Genomic DNA, 12,537 nt, shown 5'->3' with positions numbered 1-12,537 from the left:
AATGAATTTCTTTTTTTAAGAAAATATAATTTATTTAACAAATAATATACCCTAAAAACTAATATAATTTACAAATCATAATTTATAGTAAGTCAAAATATAATAAAACTCATCTAAATATCGATTTCTAATTTATCCTTTTTTTTTTTTGGTAAACTAGAACTAATAGATAAATTAAATAGAATAGTACAAAGTTCTGGGATAACTAATCCCGCGAGCATCATCATACAGTTGATTAGCAATACATGGGGGAGCAAAGTCAAAAATATGTAAGCTATCGACTATAGGGGAGGCCTGATTTGCTAAAATATCCGCATAGCTATTCCCTTCGCGGTAGATATGATTAAGCATTTGGACGCCCGGTTGTTTTAAGAGGAACTTGCAATTATGAATTAAATTACTCAAGTGGTGATTAGCATTTTCTTTACCCATGATGAGTTGTTTGACAAGCAAGGAGTCGGTTTCCATTTCAATGTTTCTGTAGCCTTTATCAAGAGCCAAATTTGGGCCATCTCGGAGAGCCCAAAATTTGGCTTCGAGACTTGAAGCAATACCAATGTTTCTGCAAAAACCCATAACCCATTGGCCCCATTTATCTCAGATAATTCCTCCTCTAGAGGCAGGCCTAGGACAGCCCTTGGCTGAACCATCAGTGTTCAATTTGTAGTTCAAAGATGGGGAGGGTGCCAAGAGATATGTTCGATGGATTGAGTTCGAGTAGTTACCAATGGGTTAAAAGTGTGCTGCCATTCAAGAGCTAAGGCAGTGACAAGTGAAGGGTTGAAAGGGGTGGGGTTGGTTGGAAAAAAGCAATGGGAATTTCTAGCTTTCCAAAGAGACCAACTGACAATAGGGAAAATAATGGACCAAGCAACATTGGTGGGATGGGGTTCTACAGAATGACAATTGGTGCGGATCCAATCCGTGAAGGCAAGGTTGAAAGAGTCCTTGAGAGGTGGAGATATCCCAATGGAGTTCCAGTGATCTTATGAGATTGGGCAATCTCGAAGAAGATGGCAAGTGGTTTCGGGTGCAAGCGAACAAAAGGGGCAGGTATCGTCGATAGTGATGTTTCAACAAAAAAAAGGAGGGATTTAGTGATGATACGTTGATGAAGACAAAGCCAAAGGAAGTGGGTTATTTCGGGACTAGCATGGATGTGCCAGATCCAATCTCAATTAGACAAAGGGGGGGATGTGATGAAATTTTTTGTAAGAAGGTAGGTAGATTTAGATTGAAAATCGCCATTCATAGAAAAGTTCCAAACAGCTTGATCGACATCTGAAGAAAACCAAGGAAGAGTGATACTTTTGACCTTGTTACCAATGGAGGGGGAGAGAACAAAAGAGATGGTGGAGAGGTCCCATGAATTATTGCACCAACAGTCACTAATTTTCAAAGACTCTTCGTCCATAGTGAGAGGACCGGAAATAAGATTCCTAAGTATACCAATTCCCGACCAGTTATGCAACCAAAAAGAAGTGTTCAAGCCATTCCTAAGAAGGATTTCGATTCCTTTTTCGATAATCCTGTTACCTTTTTGGATACCTCTCCAAGTCGGTGAAGCTATTGGTTCTAAGGTTGGGATTGTTGTACTTTGCACCAAGAACTTTGACCCACAAGGCTACTTTATTGCGTTGCAAGCACCAACTTAATTTAGCCATCGCAACATAGTTAAGGAGGTTAGTTCCTTTACTGATTGACTATATTTTTCGTTTGCTGTTTATTTTAGTTTTCCTTGCTTTCATTCCCAGCACAAACTCACATATTTACAAGTGATCCTTCTACAACTTCTTGGTGCCAAAACTTTACCCAAGGCATATCCCCTAGGTAACTCTTTATATCTATTTTCACTTGGGCCATATCCTAAAATAATTATATTAACATCTCTCTTGGTAGCATATAATTTCTAATTAAATTATACTTTATCACATATAATCATAATATTAAATATTTTATTATTATTATTATTATTATTATTATTAGTTGATATTAACGTGGTGTTTAATTAAATATTTACGGTGTCACATTTCTCTCCTTTTAAATAAAAGTTTATTCCCAAAACTTATTAATTATATTCTTTTCCAAGCATTAATTTAACTATTTTATATAATAAAATAACTAATTTGACTTAAGGCATTCAAAAATAGATAATAGTATGATTTTTGTAAATAGTATTATTCAGGGTGTTATATCTCCCGTCAAGATATGTTAAATAAGATCCATGTTGACCATGAAATTCTTAAAAAAAAAAATATTACCGTCGAAATTGATATAAACAATAACATGTTACTTTGATTCGCAGTAACATGTTACTCTGATAATATTGTCAAAATATATATATATATATATATATATTTTAGTTTATCCTTACTCAATTATGTGTTTCCTCCTTAGGGGCTTTATGAAACAAAATAAATTAGACTGTCTTTTTCACTAAATAAGGATCCAATATAGGGATTTTGACTAAATTTTTCTTTTAAAATATTGCTCCACGTCTATCTTAAAATGAGACAAAGAAAGGTAGTAAGTCCCACTAATTCAATCAATCAAATCAAAATTTAGGGTAAAATATAAATAAACTCTTAATATTTGTTTAAAATATGAATGGCCTTATGTAATTTTAGAAATTACAAATACCCGCATATCATAATTTTTTATTTAACAAAATTAATAAAAATAAAATAAAATTTCTAATTACTCTCCTATATTATAATAAAATTATTTGAATTGTTAATTGAAATATATTTATCACATTATTTAAAACAGTTAATTACCTTGATAATTTATTAATAAAACATGTCATTTATTTTGCGATTAAAAATTTTAAGAAGTAAAATGTAACTTTTAGATAAATAATCCATATTTTAAACAAATCTCAAAAAATATATTTATAATTTATCTTAAAAAAAATTAACTTGCTAAAAAAACACCAAATGATTTTCCGTATATTTCACTCACTGCGAATGATTCACAACCCCATGTCCTGTGCATGGGCAGTAGGAATGGCAACGGGCCAGGTCGGGGATTACACTCCCCATCTCCAATCCCTGAAGGCAAAAAAATCCATGTCCTCACTCCTGATCCCCGGCTGGGAAACCATTACCTCCCGCTCTTGCCCCCTAACGGGATCGGGTTTCCAAGACCTCGAAATATCCCCAACTTTTTTTTTTCTTTTTTGAATTTTGTTCAACACAAGAATAAAAAAAAAAAATTTAATCTGTTTTATGTTTCATCATCATTGTACGAGCACGAAATAATCTTCTCGTATAATCTTGTTGATCAAATTTGCACTCCTCCAAACGTTGTCACTTTGAGCTAGCCGGCGGGTGTGTGCCGGATACCTCTCCGATGCCTAAGTCAGCCAATAGACAATAGACAAAAAGCTCTGTGTGTTAGAGAGTAAGAATTGTGATACTTGTACATAGGTCCTATCATCAGCTTTTATAGATTTTGCCTGGCACAATCCTAGTAGGACTTCAACTCTTTTTAGTAGAGCCCTCCTAGGAATTCCAAAGATAATGCTTATCTTTCTATACCATTCTAGTGAAGAGTGTCTGTCCTGATAACACTCTACTTACTACCAACCAAGTAAGATGGTTTTCTCCTTTGTCTAAGCCGGTGCAACCTAACCGAGCTAGATTATTTCGGTTATGCTTTCAACTAAACAATGATGTAGATGGCATTCGACCGAGCTACACCTAGCTCGGCCTTCTTTCTTACAAACACCTCGGCTAGCCACCAAGCCTAGTTTTTAGGTAGCTCGGTCAAACCCCTCTGCCCAGTTTGGTACCCAGACAACATGGGACCGAGCTACTCGAAGCCTATACCTCGGCCCTTAGTCCGGCCCAAAATAGAGATTAAAGGATCGTAGCTCGACCCAATTTTTCTTTATAAATTACCCTCTCAATTGCCCATTAATTCCATCTGCAAAGCATGTTTGGGATTATCTTTCTCCACCCGAGCTAAAACACTCACGCAACCGAACTAAAATAAGCAACAACACCGAGATTAAAATATTCAATCCCACCAAGCTGGGTTAGCTCGGTCCTTAGTACCGTGCCTGTTACAGCCTGTCATTTCACATACATGATATCATGTCCTATCTGTCACACGTGGCACCTATCCATTGTGTCTCTATTCTGTGACAGCCGTCACACACTTACCAAAAAATATTTGAAAAGTCCTGCCGTTTTTGTGCCTCCTCAAAACCCATTACTTGAATCAAACCCTCACTGTTCACCTTCTTTCCTTCTGCACTTTTGAAACTTGCTATTGTGCCTCCTGCACTCCAGTCCTTTCCTCTTCACTTGCTCTCTTGTTGGTTGGATTTTGCTCTCACGCTTTAACCTGTAAGTTGCTTTAATACTTCTTTCTAATGTTCATTTGTACTCATTTCTATATTTGTAGTATTTGACCTCTATATACGCGTGTTTAAAATGAACAAACACCATGAACTCAAAAACCTTACTCCCAAGCTTAAAGGCTCACCAACTAGTTTTCAAAAACATGTTTTTTGATCCAAAGTCGCTCTGAGACCGAACTAGGTACTTGTTTGCGACTTCTAGGTTTATTCTTAACCGAGCCATAAACCTTGAGTCGGTCCCGATTTACGACCGAACTGAAAACTGACCATAACCCAGATGTAGCCGAGCTAGGTTTACTTTACTCTGCCTGTTTACTTAGCTCGGTCCAGTTATCTGGGCATAACACTTTATTGTCACTTTGCAAACTCAACTAGGTTGGTCAGGCACACCTTTGCACCCTGCCCCTAGATGGCTTTGCTCAACCGAGCCAACCAAAGCGTCAGCCACGTCGAGCTAGGCTACTGTGAACAATTTGACAAATATTAAGTTAACATACGTAAATATCGGTTTCTAGTGGACTCCCCTGTGGCCATAGCTGAATTCCGAAGGGACTACCAAATTCCTGACGGCGTCTACCTCTCCTTAGTCGAACTAGAAACAACACCCTGGGCAAACCAGGCTTCGTCCTGTTTGTCATGATATCGATCGTAGAAGCCGGCCTTCGGTTTCCCGTTCAACCACTCATATGTGAATTCCTTAGGCAAACAAGAATCTGCCCAACCCAACTCTCCACAAATACTTATAGGATAATAAACGGCATCGCCGAGCTAAACCGCCGGCTTGGCCTCAACCTCAAATTGGCCAAACTATTCCACCAATATTCACTCGGCCAAAATGACGACAGTTGGGTGTACTATTTAAGGGTAAGAAGAGGCCGAGAAAAAATTATAAAAAACACACCGGATAAAGACTTAAATGATGACGACTTCCTTTGGGTTTCTGGAAATTTTGAAGACCAAGAAGCCCATATATTGGGCTACAATATAAACTGGAATAAAGGGGCTACTGGTAAGAATACCTCAGTTTAATTTTCTATTTTTGCTTTGTTGTTCCAGGCTATAGTTTTACGTCGTGCTAACCGTTTCGCCTTTCTTTTGTGCAGACTTAAACTAGCTTAAATCACATTACCTATACGCCAACTAAGACGCTCTTCGTGCCGCGCTTCGGTACCGTTATCGTGGTTGGACCGAGCTGCTTAACTTTGAACCAACCTACCGGTATAATGGAAGGAGGAAGACCAGGGTGACTGACTTTCTCCTGGAACCATCACCTGAATCGGACCCAAACTTGTCCCAAATCAACCTTATTCCCCTCACTGAAGAACAGAAAATGGCCAAGCGCTGTGCTGTTCGAGCCCTGATCACCGAACAAACCACAACTCCAACAGCCGAAGTTCAAACAGAGGCACCGCAGGCCGGTTAGGCACACGAGGTAGTGGTGGCCCTCCCTACAACCCGAGCTTCGTCATCTCGGCCAAGCAAGCGACCACGCACACAACGCTTGAGGGATGAGGATGATACCGAGCCATTCAAAATCGGGCTTCAAGAAGCAACTCACTCCTAAGGTCGCGACCGACCTAGCCCTTCAAATCCTCCCACACTGCTGGTGTGGGCACTATCTGTCACTTTCTGGGGTCGCGCCATAACGGCCCCTGATTCCGTTAGCGCCGAGAAGGATCACCTGTTGGCCTTCAATTTAGCGAAGAGTGTCTGCCTGTCTGTCGACATAGAGCGGCATGATGGTTTGACCTAGATGAAGGCCATTCGCTCGACCTCTAAATCGATGATACTGTAAGCCCCAAAATCCCTAAAACTTCAACAAACGACATTTGTTACGGTCCCAGTGCATTGGTTGTCCACTAACCATTCTGAGCTATGCAGGCCCTGTAAAAGAGCCAAGTGGCTTATAAACGAGTACTTGAGCTTAGGAAGATGGCGCGGTTAGCCGTCACCGAAGTAGAATCCAAGGGAGCTGAGCTAAAAGAAGCTCAGGCCAAACTAGCCGAACTAGAGACCGAAAACCTGAGGCTAGCCGAACTGGTCAGTACGGTAGAGGCTGACAAGCAGAAGGCCTTAGCCGAGAAAAAAGACCGCTATCTACGTGAGCTGGCCAAGCTGGAGAAGAAAAAGAATGCCAAGCTGGAGGACGTAAAGAAAAAAATGCAAGACGCAGAGGACCGAGGCTTTAAGAAATGAGAGGAGACTTATGTCCAACAGTCCGAAGCCATCAAGGATATTTTCTTCAAGTGCGGTTGGAAAGCCGCTGCTGCAAAGCTCAGTTACGAACATGACTCTGAGGTCTTCTTGAATCCCCCTCTCCACTTCATACCGGGCTATATGGCGGACTATGCTAACGCGGTCCAACAAAAGTTCCTTCAAAAGGGGGAGGAGGATAAGGTCCCTGCTCCACAAAATGCTTCCAACACTCAGCTCGGCCGCCAGTCTGCCTCACCTACTCCAGTGGACTCCAGCCCATCCTTGCACAGGGCAATTAACGAGGCTCCTGTGATCGAGCCCAACCAAGGGGCTGATACTGTAGCCGAGCTACCTTTGGGCAAAGTCCGGGTTGAATTGGATGCTAACTTGGATGATCGTTTTGCTTGATTTTTTTTTTCTTTTGATGTTTGCTTTCAGTGAAATTGTAACCGGGCTCAAGCCCCTTCTCTCGTAATGAACGTTTCAAAATGGAATGAAATCTGCTATTTTTCCCAACTTTTTGTTCGATTCATACCCCACTTTTTATGATTATCTTCCAATTTTAATTGCAAAAAGTTTGAACTCTTTGCTCGGTTGTTACGTTTTAATGTTTTTGCATCATGCCAAGCCAGACCAATTTAGCTAGGTCTTACCTAATCCTGCCAACCTTTTTTTGGCTGAGATAGTTATCCCGGTCCAAGAGCCAGGTAAAATGTTGGTCATACCTGCCTACTTTCTTCAGCCTAGATCCTTATCTCGGTTAAAGAAGAGAACTAAATGTTTGGTTAATCCTGCCAACCTTCTTCAGCCTAGATCCTTATCTCGATTGAAGAAGAAAACTAAATGTTGGTCAATCCTGCCAACTTTCTTTAGCTAGATCCTTATCTCGGTTGAAGAAGAGAACTATGTGTTGGTCAATCCTACCAACCTTCTTCAGCCTAGATCCTTATCTCGGCTAAAGCGAGCTAAATGTTGGTTATACCTGCCAACCTTCTTCAGCCTAGATCCTTATCTCGGCTAAAGAGAGCTAAATATTGGTCATACCTGCCAACTTTCTTCAGCCTAGATCCTTGTCTCGGCTGAAGAAGAGAACTAAATGTTGGTTAATCCTGCCAACCTTCTTTAGCCTAGATCCTTATCTTGGCTGAAGAAGAGAACTAAATGTTGGTCAATCCTGCCAACTTTCTTCAGCCTAGATCCTTATCTCGACTGAAGAAGAGAACTATGTGTTGGTCAATCCTGCTAACTTTCTTTAGCCTAGATCCTTATCTCGGCTAAAGTGAGCTAAATGTTGGTTAAACTTGCCAACCTCCTTCAGCCTAGATCCTTATCTCGGCTGAAGAGAGCTAAATGTTGGTCATACCTGCCAACTTTCTTCAGCCTAGATCCTTATCTCGGCTGAATAGAGCTAAATGTTGGTCATACCTGCCAATTTTCTTCAGCCTAGATCCTTATCTCGGCTGAAGAGAGCTAAATATTGGTCATATCTGCCAACTTTCTTCAGCCTAGATCCTTATCTCGGCTGAAGAGAGCTAAATGTTGGTCATTCCTGCCAACTTTCTTCAACCTAGATCCTTATCTCGACTAAAGAAGATAACTAAATGTTGGTTAATCTTGCCAACCTTCTTCGGCCTAGATCCTTATCTCGGCTGAAGTAAGCTAAATGTTGGTCAAACCTACCAACCTTCTTCAGCCTAGATCCTTATCTTGGCTGAAGAAGAGGACTGAATGTTAGTCAAACCTGCCAACCTTCTTAATTGCTCCTAGCTAGCAATGACTAAGAACAACTTTTACAGTAGAAAAAATTATGTTGGAAAAACTACTTGTTTTATTTGAAAAAAGAAAAATTACAAGTATTTTGAGAAAATAGTTTGAGATTAGCAGTGTTCTATGGCCTAGGAATAGCTTTGTTGTCTCCATCTTCCAAGTGATATGCCTATTTTCTTGCTAAACCGACCACTTTGTATGGTCCTTCCCAGTTAAGTCCTAACTTGCCATCTTAGGGCACCAAAGTGTTGCCCATTACTTTGCGCAGTACCCAATCTCCATTCTTGAATTGCCTCAGATGCACTGTTTTGTTATATTTTCTGGATAACTCTTGCTGGTATGAGGCAATAAAACTAGTGCTCTTTCCCTTCTCTTTTCTACAAGGTCGAGTTCTAAGGTTATGGCTTCTTCATTCAAGTTTGGGTCAAATTTTTCACTTCTAATAGTGGGGAGGCCTACTTCTAGTGGGATTACTGCCTCCATGCCATAGGCTAAGGAAAAAGGCATTTCTCCAGTTGATCGCTGAGGTGTGGTACGATAAGCCCATAAAACATGAGGAAGCTCCTCAGCCCACTTGTCTTTTGCTCTCTCTAACCTCTTCTTCAAACCGTCTAAGACGACTTTGTTGGAAGCTTCTGCCTGGCTATTTGCTTGGGGGTATGCTGGTGTAGAGTTGTAGAATTCTATTTTGTATTCTTCACAAAAGCTCCTAAAGATTTTGCCATCGAACTGAGTGTCGTTGTCGAATATTAGATCCTTGGGTATGCCGAATCGAGTGATGATGTTTTGCCAGATGAACTTCTTAACGTTTTTCTCTTTTATAGATGTGAGTGCTTTTGTCTCCACCCACTTTGTGAAATAGTCTGTTGCTGCGAGAAAGAACTTTCTGTTGTCGGACGCAATTAGAAGTGGTCCCACTATGTCCAGGCCCCACATTGCAAAGGGCCATAGGCTAGTCAATGGTATAAGTTTTCTGGCTGGTTGATGTATTTGGTGTGCGAACTTCTGACATTTCTCACAGTTCTTGACATATTTCTCTTAATCTGCTTGCATGTATGGCCACTAATAACCTTATGAAGTTGCTCTGTAAGCTAATGATCTTCCCCTTTGGTGGCTTCAACAAACGCCTTCGTGTATCTCGAACAAAAATGCCTCGACCTTGCTGGGATAGACGCATTTCAGGTAAAGTCCTATGAAGGATTTTTTGTACAATGCTAGTGATGGAGAGAGCCAAAATTGCTATAATGTTGCTCTAATTTTTTTGGCTTCTTTTTTTTCTTCAGGCAAGATGCCGTCTTTGAAAAATACTATGATGGGATCCATCTAGGATGGTCCTAGTTCGGCACAACATGCCTCGGCTGCTTTGGGTTCTTCAATACTTGGTCTAGGTGGGAAATCGATCAGTAATGGGTGTGGGATAGATGTATCTGCCATTAAAGCAAAACCTGCCAGCTCGTCTGCTCTACTATTTTTCTCTCGGCTGATTTGCTCTATCCAGACTGCTTCGAACTTCATGATCTCCTTTCTGACTAACTCTTGGCACTTAGCCATCCTATCATCTTTTGCCTCGTAGTCGCCTCAAATCTGGTTGACTACCAGCTGGGAGTTACTCTATACCATCAGCTCAGTGGCCTTCATGTAAAGTGCTGATTTTAAGCCTGCTAATAGTGCTTCATATTCCGCCTCGTTGTTGGATGCTGGGAAACCAAGGTTGACTGCCTATTCAATTGTTAGGCCATCCGGTGAGATGAAAACTATGCCAAGTCCTGCACCGTGCCTGTTGGATGCTCCATCCACGAAGAGTTTCCACATCTCTCCGACGAATAGCTTCCAACAAGTAGAGGGATCGAATGATGTCTAGGGATCATGGGTGTTGCTGATATTTTTTTCCAAGTCAATGTTCGCTGTTGGGTTTTGATCTTCATTGTCTGACTGCTTCAAGTCTTTACTCTTTGGTGAGTCCCCACTGGGAATAGCATGGTCTGTTCCTTCTTCCCTGTCCTCAAACCTGTATGGCTTGCTATGTAGTTAGGCATTTTGCTTTGGGGGCTGTGCAGTTCCCGCGGCACTTTCCCCCATTCTTTCGGTTGTATCGGTCAAATCGATTGGGCAGACATGATGACTTCCTGGCGTGAACACGGCCACAAAGTCTGCTAAAGCTTGGGCTTTTATTGCGGTTTTTGGTTGAAACTTGATATCGAACTGCCCCAACTCCACTGCCCATTTCAAGATTCATCCAGAAAAATCTACCCTCTCAAACAAGGCCTTTAAGGGGAAAACCGTTATGACGATCACGATGTGAGCATGGAAATAGTGTGACAACTTTCTTAAGGCCATCATCAAAGATAAGGCCAGCTTTTCCAATGGTAGGTACCTTGTTTCAGCGCCCAACAAGGTCTTGCTAACATAAAAGATAGGTAGGTGTTGGATTCCTTCCGCTCTGACCAACACTGCGCTGACTGCATGCTGTGAAACTACTAAGTACAAAAAGAGCTCTTCTCCTGGTACCGGGGTTACTAACAATGGAGGAGAGGTCATGTAGTCTTTCAAGCTTTCTAGGACGCGGTCACACTCCTCATCCCACTCAAATTTGGCCTTCAGTGCCTGGAAGAATGGTCGACATCTATCTGACGACCGACTTATGAACCAGTTAAGTACGGCTACTAGGCCAATGAGATGTTGTACCTCTTTCACTGTGTTGGGCCTTTCAAGATCTTGGATGGCTTTGATTTGAGAGGGATCAGCTTTTATACCCCGGTTGGTCACTAGAAAGCCCAAGAATTTTCTTGACCCTACGCCGAATGCGCACTTAGATGCGTTTAGACGTAACTTGTGGGACTTCAAAATTTGAAACATTTCATCTAGGTCCTTGAGATGGTCCTTCTCATCTCTGCTTTTGACCGCCATTTCATCTATGTAAGCCTTCATTGTTCTGCCTAACAATGGTTCAAACATTTTAGTGACCATTCATTGGAATGTAGCGCTTGCGTTTTTCGGCCAAAGAGCATGATCTTGTAACAATATAGTCCTTTGGGTGTTGTAAATGACGTGACCTCCTAGTCCGGTTCGTACATAGAGATTTGATGGTAACCCCGATACACATCCAAGAAGCTAAGTCAGTTATGCCCTGCTGTTAGGTCCACCAGTTGGTCTATCCGTGGTAGGGAAAAATTGTCTTTTGGGCATGCCTTGTTGACTGTTTTGTAGTCCACGCAAACGCGCCATTTGCCGTTCTTCTTTGGCATTATTACAATGTTGTAGATCCACCCGGGATAGTGCACTTCTCTAATGGCTCCTGCCTCCAGCAAATTTCCCACTTCCTTTGCCACTATCTCCGTGTGGTGGAGTGACGATCGGCGAGTGCACTGTATAATTGGTCTGGCAGTTGGATGGACATTAAGTTGATGGCAGATGAAATTAGGGTCAACACCAGGCATGTCGTACGGTGTCCACGCTAACACTTCGATGTTAGAGGTTAAAAATTCCATGACCTCTACTCTCTCAGTGCTGGACAAAGACGAGCCGAGCAAAAAGAACTTTTTTGGGTTCTTTTCATCTATCCTTACCTTAACCAAGTCTTCCACTGCCTTCTGTCCTACTGCTTTGCCAACATCTGCAAACAGTTTGATTCTTTCTGGCTCCTCTATCATTTGTACAAACCCTTTTGCAGCACGGCTACCGTTTACCGTGACGAAACACTGTTTCGACATGATTTAGTCTCCTAAGACTTCTTCAATCACTCCGATTTCGTTAGGGAACCGTAATGCCTGATGGTAGGTTGAAGCCACCGAACGCATGGCGTGCAGCCATGCTCTTCCCAAGATTATGTTGTAAGTGGAAGGAACCTTCAATACCCAAAACTCCACCTGTTTTGTCATTGTTCCTGCCTTGACTAGCAGAATTATCTTACCCACTGGCCATTCCGGCATTAAGTTGAAACCGGCGAGAGGAGATGCTGCAGGCGCCAAGTCTTTGTCCTCCAATTTTAGTTGCTTGAAGGTCTCGTAGTACATTATCAGAATCCGTTTGATGTCGAAATTCTTGATGTGCAAAGTGACCACCAGTGCGTCATTATGTGGGCAATGTAGCCTTGTTAGATCCCTGTCTGAGAAGGATATAACGTTTGTAGCCTCCGTTTTTTCCCTTTTGATGGTAGGTTGTGCACTTAGTACCTCCCTCAAGTGCTCAGCCTTGTTGATCATCCCTTT

The sequence above is a fragment of the Camellia sinensis genome, chromosome 3, assembly GCF_055761805.1.
Source record: "Camellia sinensis isolate YWXY chromosome 3, ASM5576180v1, whole genome shotgun sequence".
NCBI classification, from domain to species: domain Eukaryota; kingdom Viridiplantae; phylum Streptophyta; class Magnoliopsida; order Ericales; family Theaceae; genus Camellia; species Camellia sinensis.
The sequence above is the reverse complement of the archived record's forward strand: the minus strand, read 5'-3'. Positions refer to the sequence as shown.